The sequence below is a fragment of the Rhinoderma darwinii genome, chromosome 4 (assembly GCF_050947455.1).
Source record: "Rhinoderma darwinii isolate aRhiDar2 chromosome 4, aRhiDar2.hap1, whole genome shotgun sequence".
NCBI lineage: Eukaryota > Metazoa > Chordata > Amphibia > Anura > Rhinodermatidae > Rhinoderma > Rhinoderma darwinii.
In genome coordinates, this window is record NC_134690.1 from 144,616,436 (window position 1) to 144,635,207 (window position 18,772).

Here is an 18,772-nt window from a genome sequence, read left to right on the forward strand (position 1 = left end):
ATTGGAGGGTCCCAAAACATGTGATGAATCTGTCTGATTTGAACATGTTTATGGATATATTTTTGGAATTTTTATGCATATAACAAAGTAGGCATACACTCCTGACTCCTAATCCCAGAGTGTGCAGGGGGTTAAATCAGTATATTACAAGTTATAATAAATATTTCCCTACAAATCTATTGTTAATCTGCTTAGCCCAGGGGTGGGCAAACTTTTTGACTCGCGGGCCACAATGGGTTCTAAAATTTGACAGAGGGGCCGGGCCAGGAGCATTTGGAGGGAGTGTTTGGGCCGGATATACTAAAGCATTAAATGTAGTGTGTGCAAACCTCATAGCACAGTAAGAACACTACAACCCAATTTATTAACTGTCTTTCAAATGTGAAAAATAGCCCTTATCAGTTAATAAATTTGTCTCAAGGAATATGCAAGATATGGCATTTACATACTATTTCGCAGATACTGGGAGGAGGAAATGTAAATAGATTAAAATAACATACGCACTGTGATTTATCAAGAAAAAAGTTCTGTTGACTCTGTAAATTAGCTGCCAACCTCTGAGCAGTAGCCGCCCGTTCTTGTGTTGACTGCTTGCTAGCATAGTTTGCATGCTTCGTGGCAAAGTGACGGCTGATATTGTACTCTTTGAAAACCGAAGGGCTTAATGGTGACGTGAAACGAAGTGAAAATTAAAGTGAAATAAAGAGAAATACGCGCCACATTAACCCCTTAATGACCGGGCCATTTTGCACGTTAATGACCAAGGATTATTTTTTGTTTTTCCACGGTCGCATTCCAAGAGTCGTAACTCTTTTTTTATTCCGTCGACATAGCCGTATAAGGGCTTGTTTTTTCCGGGACGAGTTGTATTTTGTAATTGTACCATTTTTAGATGCTTATAACATATTGATTAACTTTTATTAACTTTATTTTAGGAGAGAATTGAAAATAAGCAGCTATTCCAGCATTAATTTTCACGTTATAAATTTACGCCGTTTACTATGCAGCGTAAATAACATGTTAACTTTATTCTATGGGTCGGCACGATTACAGGGATACCAAATGTGTAAAGGTTTTATATGTTTTTTCTACGTTTGCACAATAAAAACCCTTTTAGAAAAAAATTACTTGTTTTTGCATCGCCGCGTTCCAAGAGGCGTAATTTTTTTATTTTTCCGTCGATGTGGCCGTACGTGGGATTGATTTTTGCGGGACAATGTGTAGTTTTCATTAGTACTATTTTGGGGTACATAGGACTTATAGATGAACTTTTATTTTATTTTTTATGGGGGGAATGGGAGAAAAGAGAGAATTTTGCCGTTGTTTTTTGCGTTTTCTTTGGACGCCGTTCATCCAGCGGTTTAATTAATGTGTTCATTTTATTGGTCAAGTTGTTACGATCGCGGGGATACCATATATGTGTATGTGTGATTTGTTTTGACCGTTTTATTAAATAAAACCACTTTTTGGGGCAAAAAAGTAGTTTTATTTGACTTTGACTGTAATTTTTTTTATTTTTTTTTTCACAAACTTTATTTAACGGTTTTACTTTTTTTTTTTTAGTCCCACCAGGGGACTTCACTATGCGATATGCCGATCGCATATATAATGCTTTGGTATACTTCGTATACCAAAGCATTATTGCCTGTCAGTGTAAAACTGACAGGCAACCTGTTAGGTCATGCCTCTGGCATCGCCTAACAGGCAGATGCTGAAGACAGACCTGGGGGTCTTTGTTAGACCCCCGGCTGTCATGGAAACCCGACGGCGACCCGCGATTTGTTTGCGGGGGCGCCGATCGGGAGACAGAGGGAGTTCCCCCCTCTGTCAAACACATTAAATGCCGCTGTCACTGTTGACAGCGGCATTTAATGGGTTAAACTGCCGGAATCGGCGCGTGCTTCGATTCCGGCAGTTGCAGCAGGAGCCAGGCTGTGTATAACAGCCGTGCTCCTGCCGCTGATCGCGTGGGTAAACTGTCAGTACCCGCGCGATCACAGAACGGATATATCCGTCCTCCTGCGCGAACTAGCAGCTGCTGAGGACGGATATATCCGTCCTTCGGCGTTAAGGGGTTAACAACGGTCAATGTGTTTTGAGTGCGCCATCTATTGGGAAAACGTGGGCATTGCAGGGAAAGGGGAAAAAAAAGGAGGTTTTTACTATTATTTGGACAAGTTCGGCGGGCCGGATTAAAAAGCCTAACGGGCCGTATGTGGCCCGCGGGCCGTAGTTTGCCCATGTCTGGCTTAGCCCATCCTGCTTTATAATATAGAATGGATCTGCTAATATTTACAGAAACAAACATTTTTTTTCAATAAGCAGAAACAAACAGGGATTTAAACTCAATAATCATAGTCCTAAATAGGAGCGGGGAATAAAAAGGTTTCCAGGTTAATGGAAGTTTTAACTATAGTAAAACAAGAAAAGAAAGGGACAATAATATTAACTGGATAATCCCCAAAAATTATTTTAGGAGGGTTCCAGGGTTGCTGCATTTTGGACTGGTGTGACGAAGCCAAAGGCAAAATGTGCATCGGGGCATGCTATTGTGTACATTCTCCATCCTTTCTAGGACTCTCCCACCATGACCAACGATATGATGTCCGTCTCTATTCTTGCTTCTCATTTAGGGTATGTGCACACACAAAATAAAAAACTTCTGAAAATACGGAGCTGTTTTCAAGGGAAAACAGCTCCTGATTTTCAGAAGTTTTTTCATCAAAGTCGCGTTTTTCGCTCCATTTTTTTACGGCCGTTTTATAGAGTCTATGAAAAACGGCTCCAAAATCGGCTGCAGAAGTGACGTGCACTTCTTTTTCTTGGCCGTTTTTTTACGCAGCCGTTTTGAAAAACGGCCGTGTAAAAAACACTCCATTGGAAAAGAAAGCTGTTTTTCCCATTAAAATCAATAGGCAGATGTTTGGAGGCATTCTGATTCAGATTTCTCAGCCGTTTTTTGGCTGTTTACGGCCCAAAAAATTGACGAAAATAAGCCGTGTGAACATACCCTTATAGATATTTGGCCTCTTCCTCTTCACTTGTGCATGGCTCGGGTAACATCCATTTAATGTGCTTGGACAATTACTTGTTCCACATACTTATACTTTATAGTACACTTATGACCTGACATCACAGATGCTCTTTTCATCTGTTAAATTTTGGTACACCACTTTATTGTGAACATAGGTTGCCATAGGGTTCTATAGGTATTCTTTATATATGGCCTCTTATCACACATTTATTATTTTATTTTTATACCCTCCTGCATGCACCTAGCCTGCTATCCCTGGTCATTGGTGTGGGTCATGTTTGTTTTTTGTGTATAACATATATATATATATATATATATATATATATATATATATATATATACATATATATATATATACACCAGTAGAAAAAACGGCAGCACTCTAATTCAGTATATAGGTTCCAGTAATGAAGGGTGCCAGCTGATAGTCCCGATCCAAAGACCATACGTATATCCATACGTATATCCAAAAAGAAAGTTCAGCAGCACTCCAATGATCAAGGTGAAAAAAAGGTGAAATTTATTGAGCCAACATGGCAATGCAACGTTTCCGTCCCACCTTTGCTTGAGAAAGGTCCCAAGGTGGGACGGAAACGTTGCATTGCCATGTTGGCTCAATAAATTTCACCTTTTTTTCACCTTGATCATTGGAGTGCTGCTGAACTTTCTTTTTGGATATATATATATATATATATATATATATATATATATATATACATATATATATATACAGTCCAGCAATGGAAAAACACAGCACTCCAAGATACCAGAAAATCAGGCCATGTGCTCGTCACCAGGGGATGAATCAATTCCCCTATTTTATGGATAGAAGACAACGTAGAAAGCAGTGACGGCACCAGGACTTCAAGGCAGATGCAAGCAAAGTGGATTTGTTCACCTCAAAAAAAACACAGCAACGTTTCGGTTCAACAGGAACCTTTCTCAAGCCATGACAAACTAACAAAAGTGCCAAGTATATATAGGGTGGACGTACATCAACTGACAATCAAACAAATTGACAGTACAATTCTCATAAAATCCATAAAAAATTGAACATAGCAGTGTATTGTGACTTTTATACAGACAGTGCAGCAATGAGTCTTCAAAACGCTATTAATAAACGGCAATATATTTGAAGACATGATTTATACATATCATAAATAGTGTAAACTAAGTGTAATGGGATTAATATAAAACTTTTAGGTATATTTTCTATCATTCACCTATGTCCAGATATGTTATAACTGACACTTTCTGGTACTTATGTACAGTATGTATATATATATATATATATATATATATATATATACACTACCGTTCATAAGTTTAGGGTCACTTAGAAATTTCCTTATTCTTGCAAGAAAAGCACAGTTTTTTTCAATGAAGATAACATTAAATTAATCAGAAATACACTCTATACATTGTTAATGTGCTAAATGACTATTCTAGCTGCAAACGTCTGGTTTTTAATGCAATATCTACATAAGTGTATAGAGGCCCATTTCCAGCAACCATCACCCCAGTGTTCTTATGGTACATTGTGTTTGCTAACTGTGTTAGAAGGCTAATGGATGATTAGAAAACACTTGAAAACCCTTGTGCAATTATGTTAGCACCGCTGTAAACAGTTTTGCTGTTTAGAGGAGCTATAAAACTGACCTTCCTTTGAGCTAGTTGAGAATCTGGATCATTAAATTTGTGGGTTCGATTAAACTCTCAAAATGGCTAGAAAAAGAGAGCTTTCATGTGAAACTCGACAGTCTATTCTTGTTCTTAGAAATGAAGGCTATTCCATTTGAGAAATTGCCAAGAAACTGAAGATTTCCTACAACGGTGTGTACTACTCCCTTCAGAGGACAGCACACACAGGCTCTAACTAGAGTAGAAAGAGAAGTGGGAGGCCCCGCTGCACAACTGAGCAACAAGACAAGTACATTAGAGTCTCTAGTTTGAGAAATAGACGCTTCACAGTTCCTCAACTGGCAGCTTCATTAAATAGTACCCGCAAAATGCCAGTGTCAACTTCTACAGTGAAGAGGCGACTCCGGGATGCTGGCCTTCAGGGCAGAGTGGCAAAGAAAAAGCCATATCTGAGACTGGCTAATAAAAGGAAAAGATTAATATGGGCAAAAGCACACAGACATTGGACAGAGGAAGATTGGAAAAAAGTGTTATGGACAGACGAATCGAAGTTTGAGGTGTTTGGATCACACAGAAGAACATTTGTGAGACACAGAACAACTGAAAAGATGCTGCAAGAGTGGCTGACGCCATCTGTCAAGCATGGTGGAGGTAATGTGATGGTCTGGGGTTGCTTTGGTGCTGGTAAAGTGGGAGATTTGTACAAGGTAAAAGGGATTTTGAATAAGGAAGGCTATCACTCCATTTTGCAACGCCATGCCATACCCTGTGGACAGCGCTTGATTGGAGCCAATTTCATCCTACAACAGGATAATGACCCAAAGCATACCTCCAAATTATGCAAGAACTATTTAGGGAAGAAGCATGCAGCTGGTATTCTATCTGTAATGGAGTGGCCAGCGCAGTCACCAGATCTCAACCCCATAGAGCTGTTGTGGGAGCAGCTTGACCGTATGGTACGCAAGAAGTGTCCATCAAGCCAATCCAACTTGTGGGAGGGGCTTCTGGAAGCATGGGGTGAAATTTCTCCCGATTACCTCAGCAAATTAACAGCTACAATGCCAAAGGTCTGCAATGCTGTAATTGCTGCAAATGGAGCATTCTTTGACGAAAGCAAAAGTTTGAAGGAGAAAATTATTATTTCAAATAAAAATCATTATTTCTAACCTTGTCAATGTCTTGACTATATTTTCTAGTCATTTTGCAACTCATTTGATAAATATAAGTGTGAGTTTTCATGGAAAACACAAAATTGTGTGGGTGACCCCAAACCTTTGAACGGTAGTGTATATATTAGGACATTGTCCTTGTAATGGATGTTGAGATTTTTTCTGTGTCTATGGACAATTTGTTTCCAACTTGTCCCTACTGCTCCCTCACACATTTTTTTTATTGTGTTTTTGATACTATTGCTATGTGTTACTATTTGTAATAAAGATATCATTTATATATCTGTCGGGCATTATATCCCTCTTCTTTGGTTCATGTTTATTTTGTAGGTTGTGCATTTTGTCTGGCATATGAAGCTGGGGCAGCAAACTAAATCTTATCCCCAGGTGAAGGAAAGCATCGCTACTACTGCTAAATATCATGGGTACTTTGTGTGACATTAACCCAATAATTATTCACTATAGTGTTCTCTTTCTTAGGGCATGACCACACATGGCGGAATTCCTCCGCAACTGTCCGCATCAATGCCGCACCTAATCCGGGTTGCGGATTACGGCTGCGGATCTGCACAAAATGTGCAGAAAATTGATGCGGACTGGCCGCTGCGGACTGCAGGAAAAGTGCTTCCCTTCTCCCTATTCAGTGCAGGATAGAGAGAAGGGACAGCACTTTCCCTAGTGAAAGTCAAAGAAATTCATACTTACCGCCTGTTGTCTTGGTGACGCGTCCCTCTTTCGGCATCCAGCCCGACCTCCCTGGATGACGCTCCAGTCCATGTGACCGCTGCAGCCTGTGCTTGGCCTGTGATTGGCTGCAGCCGTCACTTAGAATGAAACGTCATCCTTGGAGGCCGGACTGGAGACAGACGCAGGGAGTTCTCGGTAAGTATGAACTTATATGTTTTTTTACAGATACATGTATATTGAGATCGGTAGTCACTGTCCCGGGTGCAGAAACAGTTACTGCCGATCGCGTAACTCTTTCAGCACCCTGGACAGTGACTATTTACAGACGTCTCCTAGCAACGCTCCCGTCATTACGGGAGCCCCATTGACTTCCTCAGTCTGGCTGTAGACCTAGAAATACATAGGTCCAGCCAGAATGAAGAAATGTCATGGTAGTAAAAACAATACGCTCCGCAGCACACATAAGATCTGCGGACTTCATTGCGGAATTTTGACTCTCCATTGAAGTCAATGGAGAAATTCCGCCATGAGTCCGCAACCAGTCCGCCACTGCTCCGCAACAGACAGAGCATGCTGCGGACACCAAATTCCGCTCCGCAGCCTATGCTCCGCAGCGGAATTGTACGCATCGTGTAAACGAACACTGCTAAATTAAAGTGAAAGTCAATGGAGAAACGGCTCCGCTGCGGATTAACGCTGCGGAGTGTCCGCAGCGGAATTTAAGTGAAATTCCGCCATGTGTGAACCCGCCCTTATGCATCTGCTGTTTACTAAAATAGCTTTCATACAATTAAAGATGTGCACTGAGAATAATTTGGACTTTTCTTTATCAAAAATAGTATCCAAGCTTACTCAGCACATAGGGAATGAAACTCTTGTAGCTCTAGCCTTATCCTGTCACCCAGCTCTGACTGAGGGTGGATTTACACGAGAGTGTGCATTTTTGCGCACGCAAAAAACGCTGCATTTTGCATGCACAAAAGGCACTTAACAGCTCCGTGTGTCATCACATAGGATGTGCGGCTGTATGATTTTCGCGCAGCCGCCATCATTATGACACTCCGTTTGGATGTTTGTAAACAGAAAAGCAAGTGGTGCTTTTCTGTTTTCATTCATACTTTTGACTGCTGTTGCGCGAATCAAGCGCTTCCCACAGAAGTGCTTCCGTGTGGTGCGCGTGATTTTCATGCACCCATTGACTTCAATGGGTGCGTGATGCGCGAAAAACGCAGAAAAATAGGACCTGTCGTGTTTTACGCAGCGTTCTCACTCTGCGCAAAAATCACGGACTGTCTGCACTGCCCCATAGACTTGCATAGGTCCGTGCGACACGCGTGAATAACACGCGGGTGGCACGGACGTATATCGCGTTCGTTAAATCCGCCCTTACAGTACCCCTGATCAGATCATCCAGGGTGTGTTTTGCTAAATCTAGGAACAATTTTAACTTTGTTTTAATATCTTCTTAAAATGTTGTATTCTACCACAATTACACACATTGCAGCACTTTCTTAAGCCGGGTGATGTTGACATCCAACATAGTACCTGTATAGGAGAACAAGGTAACAAAAAAAAAATGTTTTTAAAAGGCTTTACATGCAAAGACTACTCTAATGGTCTTCATTTATTTCATTTACTTGAGCAAACATGCAAACAAGAAATTTGGGAAACAACCAAATGAGATATCTAAGTTGTTGCTTGTGCATTAGTGTTTATTCTATCAGTAGGAAAACGGACATGCAGTATGAGCATATCACGGCATATAGCTGACTTTCAGTATGCAGATTAGTCTCTGCCATTAATTTGGTGTGTTAATTCATTCTATCCTAGTGTGTTCATTCATATATTCTGCATAGGCACATGGCAATAAATACGTAAGAACTATAAATAAAGGTTGTTATTTGCACTTCAAAATTCTGTGAGTTGTTTTCTGGGTATATCTTTGACACAAGGATCATTCTATTTGACCATAAGAAAAAAGGTAAGAGAAGATGTTGTTAATAAACAAGGAAAATAAGAGGAAAAATATTGAAAAGAAAAAATAAAGTAAAAAACAAATGTTTAATACTCAAAGAAAAAATCCTGTTCACTCGAAACATGGTAGGATTTTCCATCCCAGTACAAGCATAAATGTCCATGTCGATCAAATAGGTGTAGACAGTAAGAGATGTGAGTTTCTAGTATAAATATAAATTGGCAGTTATTGAAACCCACCGGTCTCGCTATAACCGTATTTCACACTAGACTGAATGGCCCCTACGGTGTTCTCGTTGTATATAAACATGTAAACATTTCTGTATTCTGGCAGATATATCTTTTTTTTTTTTTCTACAGACACCAGGAAATAGATCAGAATAACAGCCTACTTACAGAACAATTCAGTTCTTGGCTACAAGAATTTAACAACATCATATTGATGTACATAATCTATCACGTGGACACTTTCTATTTAAAACTTCTTGCAAAAGAATAATTTCCTTTACAAAAGAGCAGCTCATACCCTAATGCTATGTTCACACTGAGTTTTTTGCGGCATTTTTCACAGCGTTTTTCGCCCGCCGCCATTGAGCGTCCCGTACAAAAAAACGCAGCGAAATAAGCTTTCTCTGCCTCCCGCAAGACGTTTTTTCTGCTCGAGGGAAAAAACACTTCCGCCTCCAATTGAAATCAATGGGAGGCATTTTCGGCCGTTTTTTGTCTCATTTTCCGACGCGTTTCCCGCATGAAAAAACGCGGCGTGAACTGGCCCTAACTCTCTCACCACTGGTTCAGTTAAATGAATAACTGTAGCCAAAGTAAAAGTTCTGACAGTATACGAATAATATACTCTAATAAATGAGGCTTGTATGACTTGCTGCAATAAATATACACAAGAAAGAAAGTGCATACAGGGAAAGCACAAAGACACTTATGGTATGTTCACATGAAGTGTTTTCAGGTGTTTTTCGGGGCGTAAACGCCTCGAAATACACCTGAAAAAACAGAGGCTGAATGCCTCCAAACATCTGCTGATTGATTTCAATGGGAAAAACAAAGTTTCTTTCAGACGGGACGGTTTTTTACGCGGCCTTTTAAAAACACGGCCCGTAAAAAATGCCCCGTAAAAAGTAGTGCAGGCTTCTCTTCGTTTTTCATTGTATCAATAGAAAAACCGCTCTAAAAACCACTCCAAAAAACGCATCAAAAAACGTTCGATGCTTTAAAAACAGCTGAAAATTAGAGGCTGTTTTCCCTTGAAAACGGCTCTCTATTTTGCAGCCAATTTTACTTTAGCGTGTGAACATACCCTAAGGAATATGGGCGCTGCAGTGTTGTGTCTGACATTGTACAACTCCATATTCTGACATTAGAATTTCTCCTAGGAATAAGAGTTTCTGCTGTATACAACACCATGTTTTTTTTCTTTTAGTTATAGGGTTACTAGAAAATAACAGTCATAACCTTCACCAATCTGCGCCTACATAATATAACTTTTTATGTTTTCACATTTTTTCCATTTTACCTTAAATATAATTTATTTTGAAAAATAGATTGTTGTACAGAGTCATAGTAGTTTGGAAAGAATAGTTTTTTTTTTAGTTTTTTTTTACTATTTATGCCAAATTCCTTCATACAAAAACTTGATAAAATGAATTCTATAACACCACAAAATCAGAATCTGCTCCCAAAGAATAAAAAGGGACTGTTCTGGGTTCGGAAAGTTATAGGATCTTCTCTATACCCAAACTGCTTTGCCAGTCAGTTTTCGCTAGCATTGTGGAGGAAGTGACTATTCTGCATAACATTAGAAAATTAGCAGGATGAAGTAATAGCAAGACCAAGAATCCAAAAACAAGTGAGAGTTCATTGAAGAAAACGAACGCACTGACTGGCTTTACACATTAGATATTTCTTCATAAATCCTGGCAATTTTGACATATTTCACCAACAATCGAACTTGGATGGGTACAGCCTGGCTGCTTCTTCACAAATCCCATCAGGAAATAGAAGGCTTGGACGAGTAAAAATTCTTTGCTTCCCCCAAGGTAAATCCAACTAAAGGTGTCCGTCAGATATTTGCCTTCCTTTGTCTTTTTCAAATAACATGCAAGCTAATCCAACCGCTATAATGTGAAAATGGGTGGATTTAGTGTACCAAGTTTTTGGAAAGTGAGATGGAGTTGGTCATCCTTATAGAGGTGGTTGTGGGGAAACAATGAAGAAATTTTAATAATCTGAATAATTTTGTGAAAGCTTTCGGCCCAAGCTTGACTTTATTGTATGCAATATAGAATTGAATGTAGACATTCAGGACATTATTCAGTTACATACAGTTAAAGAGGCTCTGTCACAAGTTTAATAGTTCTCTATCTCCTACCTAATCTAATAAACGCTTTCATGTAGATAACTACTGTTTTGTTTTTTTTGAAAAACGTTTATTAGTGACAAAGTTCTGATCATTTTCACATTTATGCAAATTTTTTTTATAAAAGCCCAACGAAGTAGTTACACTTAGTGCTACTCACCTCTGCCCGATCCAGCACTGCCCTCCTTCTCACGGCCATCGGCTCTCTGCTCACAGCAGCTGGTCTCATTGGGTTTCTACAGCAAATGACTTGATCTGATGATGTCATACCTGGCTGCAGATTTAAAGAAAGTTTTTGCTAAGGTCCACTGAATGTCGATAAAGATTCATTTTAGTTGCTACAAGCCTTTGTTTGTTTTGAATTTTGACCCTGATCTTGATCTTCGCCTCGCCTCTGGATTTCACCGTTGTCTTGGCTCCCTCTGGTTCCATTGCCAGGTACATGTTGTCCATCCTTCTGGTTATTGACGCCTTGTTTGTTTCCTGGTTACACTTCAGCGTCTTCTCCTCTGGTTTGTCGTACCATTGTATGGTATTGACCAGTGGCGTAACTACCGTCGTAGCAGCCGTAGCGGCTGCTACAGGGCCTGCGGCATGAGGGGGCCCGTGTCTCCCGCCGGCACGGGCCCCCACCATGGCCGGAGGCTCCGCTAGCAGCTGCTATGGCTGCTACAGCGCGACGCCACTGAACACGACTACGGCAGAGCAGGGAGTTATCTCCCCGCTCTGCCATTAAACAAAAGACATGTATCCCCTATCCACAGGATAGGGGATACATGTGTGATGCAGCGATAAGGAGAACGGGGGACTGAAAGTCCCCTGAAGTTCTCCATCACAAACTTGTGCTTGTGCGCATGCGTGACCAGTGCTCCTTTCATTTTTATTGAGCTGCGCAGACACCGGAAGTCAGAGGTTAGTCATGGAGAACTTCGGGGGACTTTTAGTCCCCCGTTCTCCTTATCGCTGCCAGCGATCACACATGTATCCCCTATCCTGTGGATAGAGGATACATGTCTTTTGTAGGACACACTGTAGGTCGCATTTTATTGGGAGGGGGGATGCTGTATGGCGTTCCCTACAGGGGGGGCTGTATGGCGTTCCCTACACGGGGGCTGTATGGCGTTCCCTACAGGGGGGCTGTATCGCGTTCCCTACAGGGGGGGCTGTATGGCATTCCCTACAAGGGGGGTTGTATGGCGTTCCCTACATGGGGGGGGTGGCTGTTTGGCGTTCCCTACAGGGGGGGCTGTATGGCGTCCCCTACATGGGAGGGGGGCTGTTTGGCGTTCCCTACAGGTGGGGGCTATATGGCGTTCTCTACAGGGGGGCTGTATGGCATTCTCTACAGGGGGGGCTGTATGGCGTTCTCTACAGGGGGGGCTGTATGGCATTCTATACAGGGGGGGCTGTATGGCGTTAGCGCCACACAGCCCCCTCTGTAGATAACGCCATACAGCCCCCCTGTAGAGAATGCCATACAGCCCCCCTGTAGATAACGCCATACAGCCCCCCTGTAGATAACGCCATACAGCCCCCCTGTAGATAACGCCATACAGCCCCCTCTGTAGATAATGCCATACAGCCCCCCCTGTAGAGAACTCCATACAGCCCCCCCTGTAGATAATGCCATACATACCCCCTGTAGAGAACGCCATACAGCCCCCCTGTAGATAACGCCATACAGCTCCCTCTGTAGATAACGCCATACAGCCTCCATTGTAGAGAACGCCATACAGCCCCCACTGTAGAGAAGGCCATACAGAGTCCCCCCTGTAGATAACGCCATACAGCCCCTTTGTAGATAACGCCATACAGCCCTCTCTGTAGATAACGCCATACAGACCCCCCTGTAGAGAACGCCATACAGCCCCCTTTTTAGATAACGCCATACAGCTCCCTCTGTAGATATCTACAAAGGGGGCTGTTTAGCGTTATCTACAGGGGGGGGGCTGTATGGCGTTCTCTACAAAGGGGGCTGTATGGAGTTATCTACAGGGGGCTGTATGGCGTTATCTACAGAGGGGGCTGTATGGCGTTATCTACAAAGGGGGCTGTTTGGCGTTATCTACAGGGGGTCTGTATGGCGATCTCTACAGAGGGGGCTGTATGGAGTTATCTGCAGGGGGGCTGTATGGCGTTATCTACAGGGGGATTTATGGCGCTATCTACAGAGGGGGCTGTATGGCGTTATCTACAGGGGGGGGGGGGCTGTAAAAAAGGCACTATCTACAAGGGGGGGTTGTGTGACACCCTGGGGAGGGGGGCCCCAGTCAAAAGTTTGCTATGGGGCCCAGTCTTTCCTAGTTACGCCCCTGGTATTGACCTCTAGCTTTGTTCCTGACTTTATTTCTGCCTCTGCTCCAGACTTTCTTGCAGTTCCCCTGCCGCCAATTGGTGACTACTCTGTGGACCATTATCTGGGAATCTGTCCAGGAAAGACCATATCTCTTTGTGGGGGTTCCAGGGTGATGAACGGGGAGATTCCTGAAACTCCATATCTCAATTTAGCCAGGGCCAAAATGACTGTGTTACAAGGATAACTTCTCTAGTGGGAATCGTAGCACTTACTAGTTAGTTGTTACCAGACTCTGCCTCTTTACCCTTATGAAAGTTGTCTGGGTTTTTGAATTAATTTTTTTGTGCTCAGAGCTGTACTTCTTCTTAAACAAGTTGTCACTTAAGTATAAAATCTGTTGACATGCCCTTTTAGGGCATATAGATGCCACAAAGTGGTCCTTAACGCGGGACCCCTCTATGACTCAAAGTGGAGAGCTGCTGAGTATCGGTGGCTCCCACTATGGCAGACCCAGCCCATCCTACCATACCATTCATTTGAATGGCCACCATGTATTACTACATTTACCCTGCAGTATAACTGGTCACAAGTTCCTCAGTGTTAACAGATGATTGTTAGGGGTTTTAGAAGCCGCACCAGCATTATTTTTAGAAGGTAAGACAACCTCTTTAAGTGGTAAGCAAGTATTTAGTGTTCTTAAATTGGTATTTTCATCTCAAATATCATATTTAATATTATAGCCCCGGATGCATACTTTTTTGTAATTACCATAGTAGTAATTACCATGTTTTGTCACATTCTTTAGATACTTTTCTCCGATCCCTTGTTCTGCTTATTCTTTGTTTCTATTGGTTATGGCAACTGGTGCAGTCCTGCAGCATAGTTGCAAGCCTACGTCTTTATTATTCTAGTTTCTCAGGAGCTTGCTTGGAGAATGGCCAGTAGCTCCCAGCAAAGTCATCTTTATAGTCATCTATAGTGCTGAATAGTATGGCATCCATGTATTTGCAGTACCGCTGGAGCCACCCTATCCTGCTGTACTTTGCACATCTCTGTAGTACTGCACAGAAATCAGCAGTGTGAGACAGGACGTCTTGCTCTGTCTTATAATCTCCCATGTCCAGAATTTGAGTCAGCACTGTAGGCAGTGGCAGATCACCATAGGAGCCTTAGGGGGCTCATGGCTGCCCAAAGAGTAAAAGCACATCACATTCTTGTTGCATCTTTGCCGCAAATTTTGGCAAAAAAACCACAACAAAACTGCTTTGTGTATGTACTGCACTAGGACCTGTTGACATAAGGTCAGTTAACCATATGTTTGCAGGGATCGTTGCTGTTTAAATACCTACAGACATAAGGTCACATGACCATGAAGGTAGGTCCTTAAACAAGAGAGTAGAATAAACCAGAAAGAGAAAAAAAGTCACGACCAAGTATTTGCAAAATTACAAACAATCTTTATTTCAGTCAAAAATACACAGAAAACACATTACAACTATACACAGTAAAAAGAATGAACCCTCATAAAGAGATGGAATCCGAACATAAAAGCAGCCTGGTCCCCCAGATGTTAAGATGGTCAAAAGATCCCACAAAGAGCATAAATCAATATTGTTAGGCAGGTGCTGAGCATAGTACATTTGCACAGATAGATACCTAAAAAAATATACATGCAAAGTGCAGTCATAGGCAAACTAATGAGCAGTATACCTACACCTACGTAGTGGAAAATGAGCAGGAGATCAGGACCGGGAGGGAAGACCGCTGCCAGACCCGACGCGCATTTCGCTGGTGCTTCGTCAGGGGTGATGTCCAAATGCCCCACATAGCCCTAGATATACTCTCCTCTCGAGTGGTTGAAAATGAAGCAGCAGCTGTTTCCCATCAGGCGATAAGTGGTCGGCGGCAGTCACTAATGACAGCCGCCGATACACCCCACCCACCCACGATAGCGTCCTATCGTATAAACCCATAGTTACAATCACCTCCTCTCGTGTATGCCCCCAGCAGTGCAGCCCCACCCGGCGGGCGGGGAGAAAGAAATCCCCGCCCGACACGGCACCCCAGCCCGAGGCAAAGGCAGGGAGTAGAGCCGAAAATGAGATGATGCATCAGTACTTAAAAGTGGTAATTGGCCAGACCTGGTCAAAGGTCAAAATGTCTCCCACACAGTGTAAAAAAGAGGTCCTCTTTTTTACACTGTGTGGGAGACATTTTGACCTTTGACCAGGTCTGGCCAATTACCACTTTTAAGTACTGATGCATCATCTCATTTTCGGCTCTACTCCCTGCCTTTGCCTCGGGCTGGGGTGCCGTGTCGGGCGGGGATTTCTTTCTCCCCGCCCGCCGGGCGGGGCTGCACTGCTGGGGGCATACACGAGAGGAGGTGATTGTAACTATGGGTTTATACGATAGGACGCTATCGTGGGTGGGTGGGGTGTATCGGCGGCTGTCATTAGTGACTGCCGCCGAACACCTTATCGCCTGATGGGAAACAGCTGCTGCTTCATTTTCAACCACTCGAGAGGAGAGTATATCTAGGGCTATGTGGGGCATTTGGACATCACCCCTGACGAAGCACCAGCGAAACGCGCGTCGGGTCTGGCAGCGGTCTTCCCTCCCGGTCCTGATCTCCTGCTCATTTTCCACTACGTAGGTGTAGGTATACTGCTCATTAGTTTGCCTATGTCTGCACTTTGCATGTATATTTTTTTAGGTATCTATCTGTGCAAATGTACTATGCTCAGCACCTGCCTAACAATATTGATTTATGCTCTTTGTGGGATCTTTTGACCATCTTAACATCTGGGGGACCAGGCTGCTTTTATGTTCGGATTCCATCTCTTTATGAGGGTTCATTCTTTTTACTGTGTATAGTTGTAATGTGTTTTCTGTGTATTTTTGACTGAAATAAAGATTGTTTGTAATTTTGCAAATACTTGGTCGTGACTTTTTTTCTCTTTCTGGTTTATTATATCAGTCACTGTGACCATTGCCACAATTTGGGGCATTGCTCGGTTTGCTAAGAGAGTAGAATAGCAAGACCCCATAGCAAAGAGTGTGAGCTGCTATGTAAGTATATTGGGTCTGGTCTGGGGTCTGTAATAGTTTTTGGGGTCTGGGGTCTGTATTTTGGGGGTGTGGCCTGGGGTCTGTATTAGTTTACGGGGTCCTGTGTCTGTATTTAGGAGGTCTGGTCTGGGGTCTGTATTAGTTTAGGGGGTCTGTGTTTACTGGGTCTGGCCTGGGGTCTGTATTAGTTTAAGGGGTCTGTGGTCTGTATTTGTGGGTCTAGTATTGGGTATGTATTAGTTTAGGTGATCAGGAATGCAGTCTGTATTAGTTTAAGAAGTCAGGTCTAGGGGTTTGTATTTAGAGGTCTGGGGTCTGTATTTGGGGGGTCTAGTCTGGGGTCTGTATTTAGGGGACGAGTCTGGGGTCTGTATTTATTTAGGGCTCTTATCCTGGGGTCTGTATTTGTTTGGCCTAGCCTGGGGACTGTAATAGTTTAGAAGGTCTGAAGTCTGTATGTATTCTAGGGTCTGGACTGAGTCTAAATTTATTGGTCTGAGTCAATGTATGGGCCTGGGCGTCTGAATTTGCTTAGGGGTTTGGTCTGCGGTCTGGAATAACTGAGGGTTCTGGTCTGGGGTTTGAAACCATTTAGGGTTTGGTGTCTGAATTTTGTGTTGCTATAGAGGCTAGAAATGGCTGTAGAAGTGAGGGGCAAAGAGGTCTCGGTAGGAAACTCTGCAGTCATGAGGAGAATTCACCATAATGGGCAGATGGAGAACGAAAGAAAAGAGAAAGACTCGCATCAGAGAAGACATCACCTGTGAGGCACTAGATTTATAGAGAATCTGTCACCTCTCTTGACATGTCTATTATAAGAAATCCTTGTATTCCACAAAAAGTCTTTGTGTAGCCCAATACTAATACACAAATGGGTATTACCATTCCCCTTGTCTGTGGAAATGTCCTTACACAGTGTGATACTGTCAGCAATAGTTGAAGACTGTCAGTATGTATGGAGATAGCCCTTTGACAATTAGACTTGTAACACCCATTTATCAATGGTCGCACAGAAACGTGGTGTTAACTATAGACACGGCATGGCAGGGTGGTGGTGGAGAGGGGTGGGACCCAAGTTTTGGGAGCAGCCCAGGGCCTGTGGTCTTTTTAATCTGCCACTAACTGTAGGGTCCGTGCTGTGGGCTCTTCCGAAATCTGCAGTATGAGACATAGCATCCTACTCCCCTGGGCTCCCATCTGCAGTACCGTAGGCATCACTGATCTTACTGCCAATGACAGCACAGGAAACAGACAGGAAGCTCATACTGCTGACTTGTGAAAAGCCCACAGATCTGCTGAAGGATCTCTGCTGGCTTTCGTCCTGGTTGCTGGAGCCCAGGAGACAGAGCAGGACGCTCTGTGATTGTCTCATACTGCTGATCTCTGGGCAGCATTGCATGCACAGAAGCCATTCTATTGAGCACTGACCCTACAGTGCTTACTCTCATTCTGGACATTGGAGTTCAGAAGACAGAGCAGGACAATCTAAGGCCTGATTTACACGAGCGTGTGCGTTTTGCGTGCGCAAAAGGCACTTAACAGCTGCGTGTGTCATCAGTATATGATGCGCGGCTGCGTGATTTTCGCGCAGCCGCCATCATTATGACACTTCGTTTGAATGTTTGTAAACAGAAAAGCACGTGGTGCTTTTCTGTTTACATTCAGAGCTTGACAGCTGTTGCGCGAACCACGCAGTTCGCACGGAACAGCACACAAAGAAAGGACATGTCGTGAGTTTTATGCAACGCACTCGCGCTGCGCAAAACTCACGCACTGTCGCACGCGCGTATATTACGCTCGTGTAAATGATGCCTAAGGCTGAGTTCACGCAGAGTTATTTGCAGGAGGAAAATTGTGCCTCAAAATTCAATTTGGAATTTTGAGGCAGATTTTGATCTGCGTGCACGCAGTTTGCAGCGTTTTTTTGTGGCATTTTTCGCTCCCGCCCATTGAGTGCCACGGGCAAAAACGATGCAAAATACGCTTTCTCTGCCTCCCAATGATGTCAATGGGAGGTCAGAGGCGTAAATGCCCGAAAATAGGGCATGACGCTTCTTTTTACCGTGAGCGTTTTTTACCGCTCGCGGTATAAAAACCAGATCTGCCTCCCATTGAAATCAACGGGAGGCATTTTCTACAGTTTTTTGGTGCGGTTTCCGACGCGGTTACCGCGTCAAAAAAACATGTCAAAAAGCTCTGTGTGAACAGGGTCTAACTCATACTGCTGATTTATGAAGAGTAGTAGCACGAACAGCAACCGATCTGTGCTACTGTCAAGAAAAAGTGTTGGCATATGGGAATTCAGCCAATAAAATGTAATAGTGCATTTGAAGACTTTGTGTTAAGGTATTATCACTTATTAAATGAACAGATCATGTAATTTCACAGGTGGTGCTCACACAGTTGCATACGACTAGATAGGTGGATGGAACGGATGGATGGATGGATAGATAGATAGATAGATAGATAGATAGATAGATAGATAGATAGATAGATAGATAGATAGATAGATAGATAGATAGATTAGA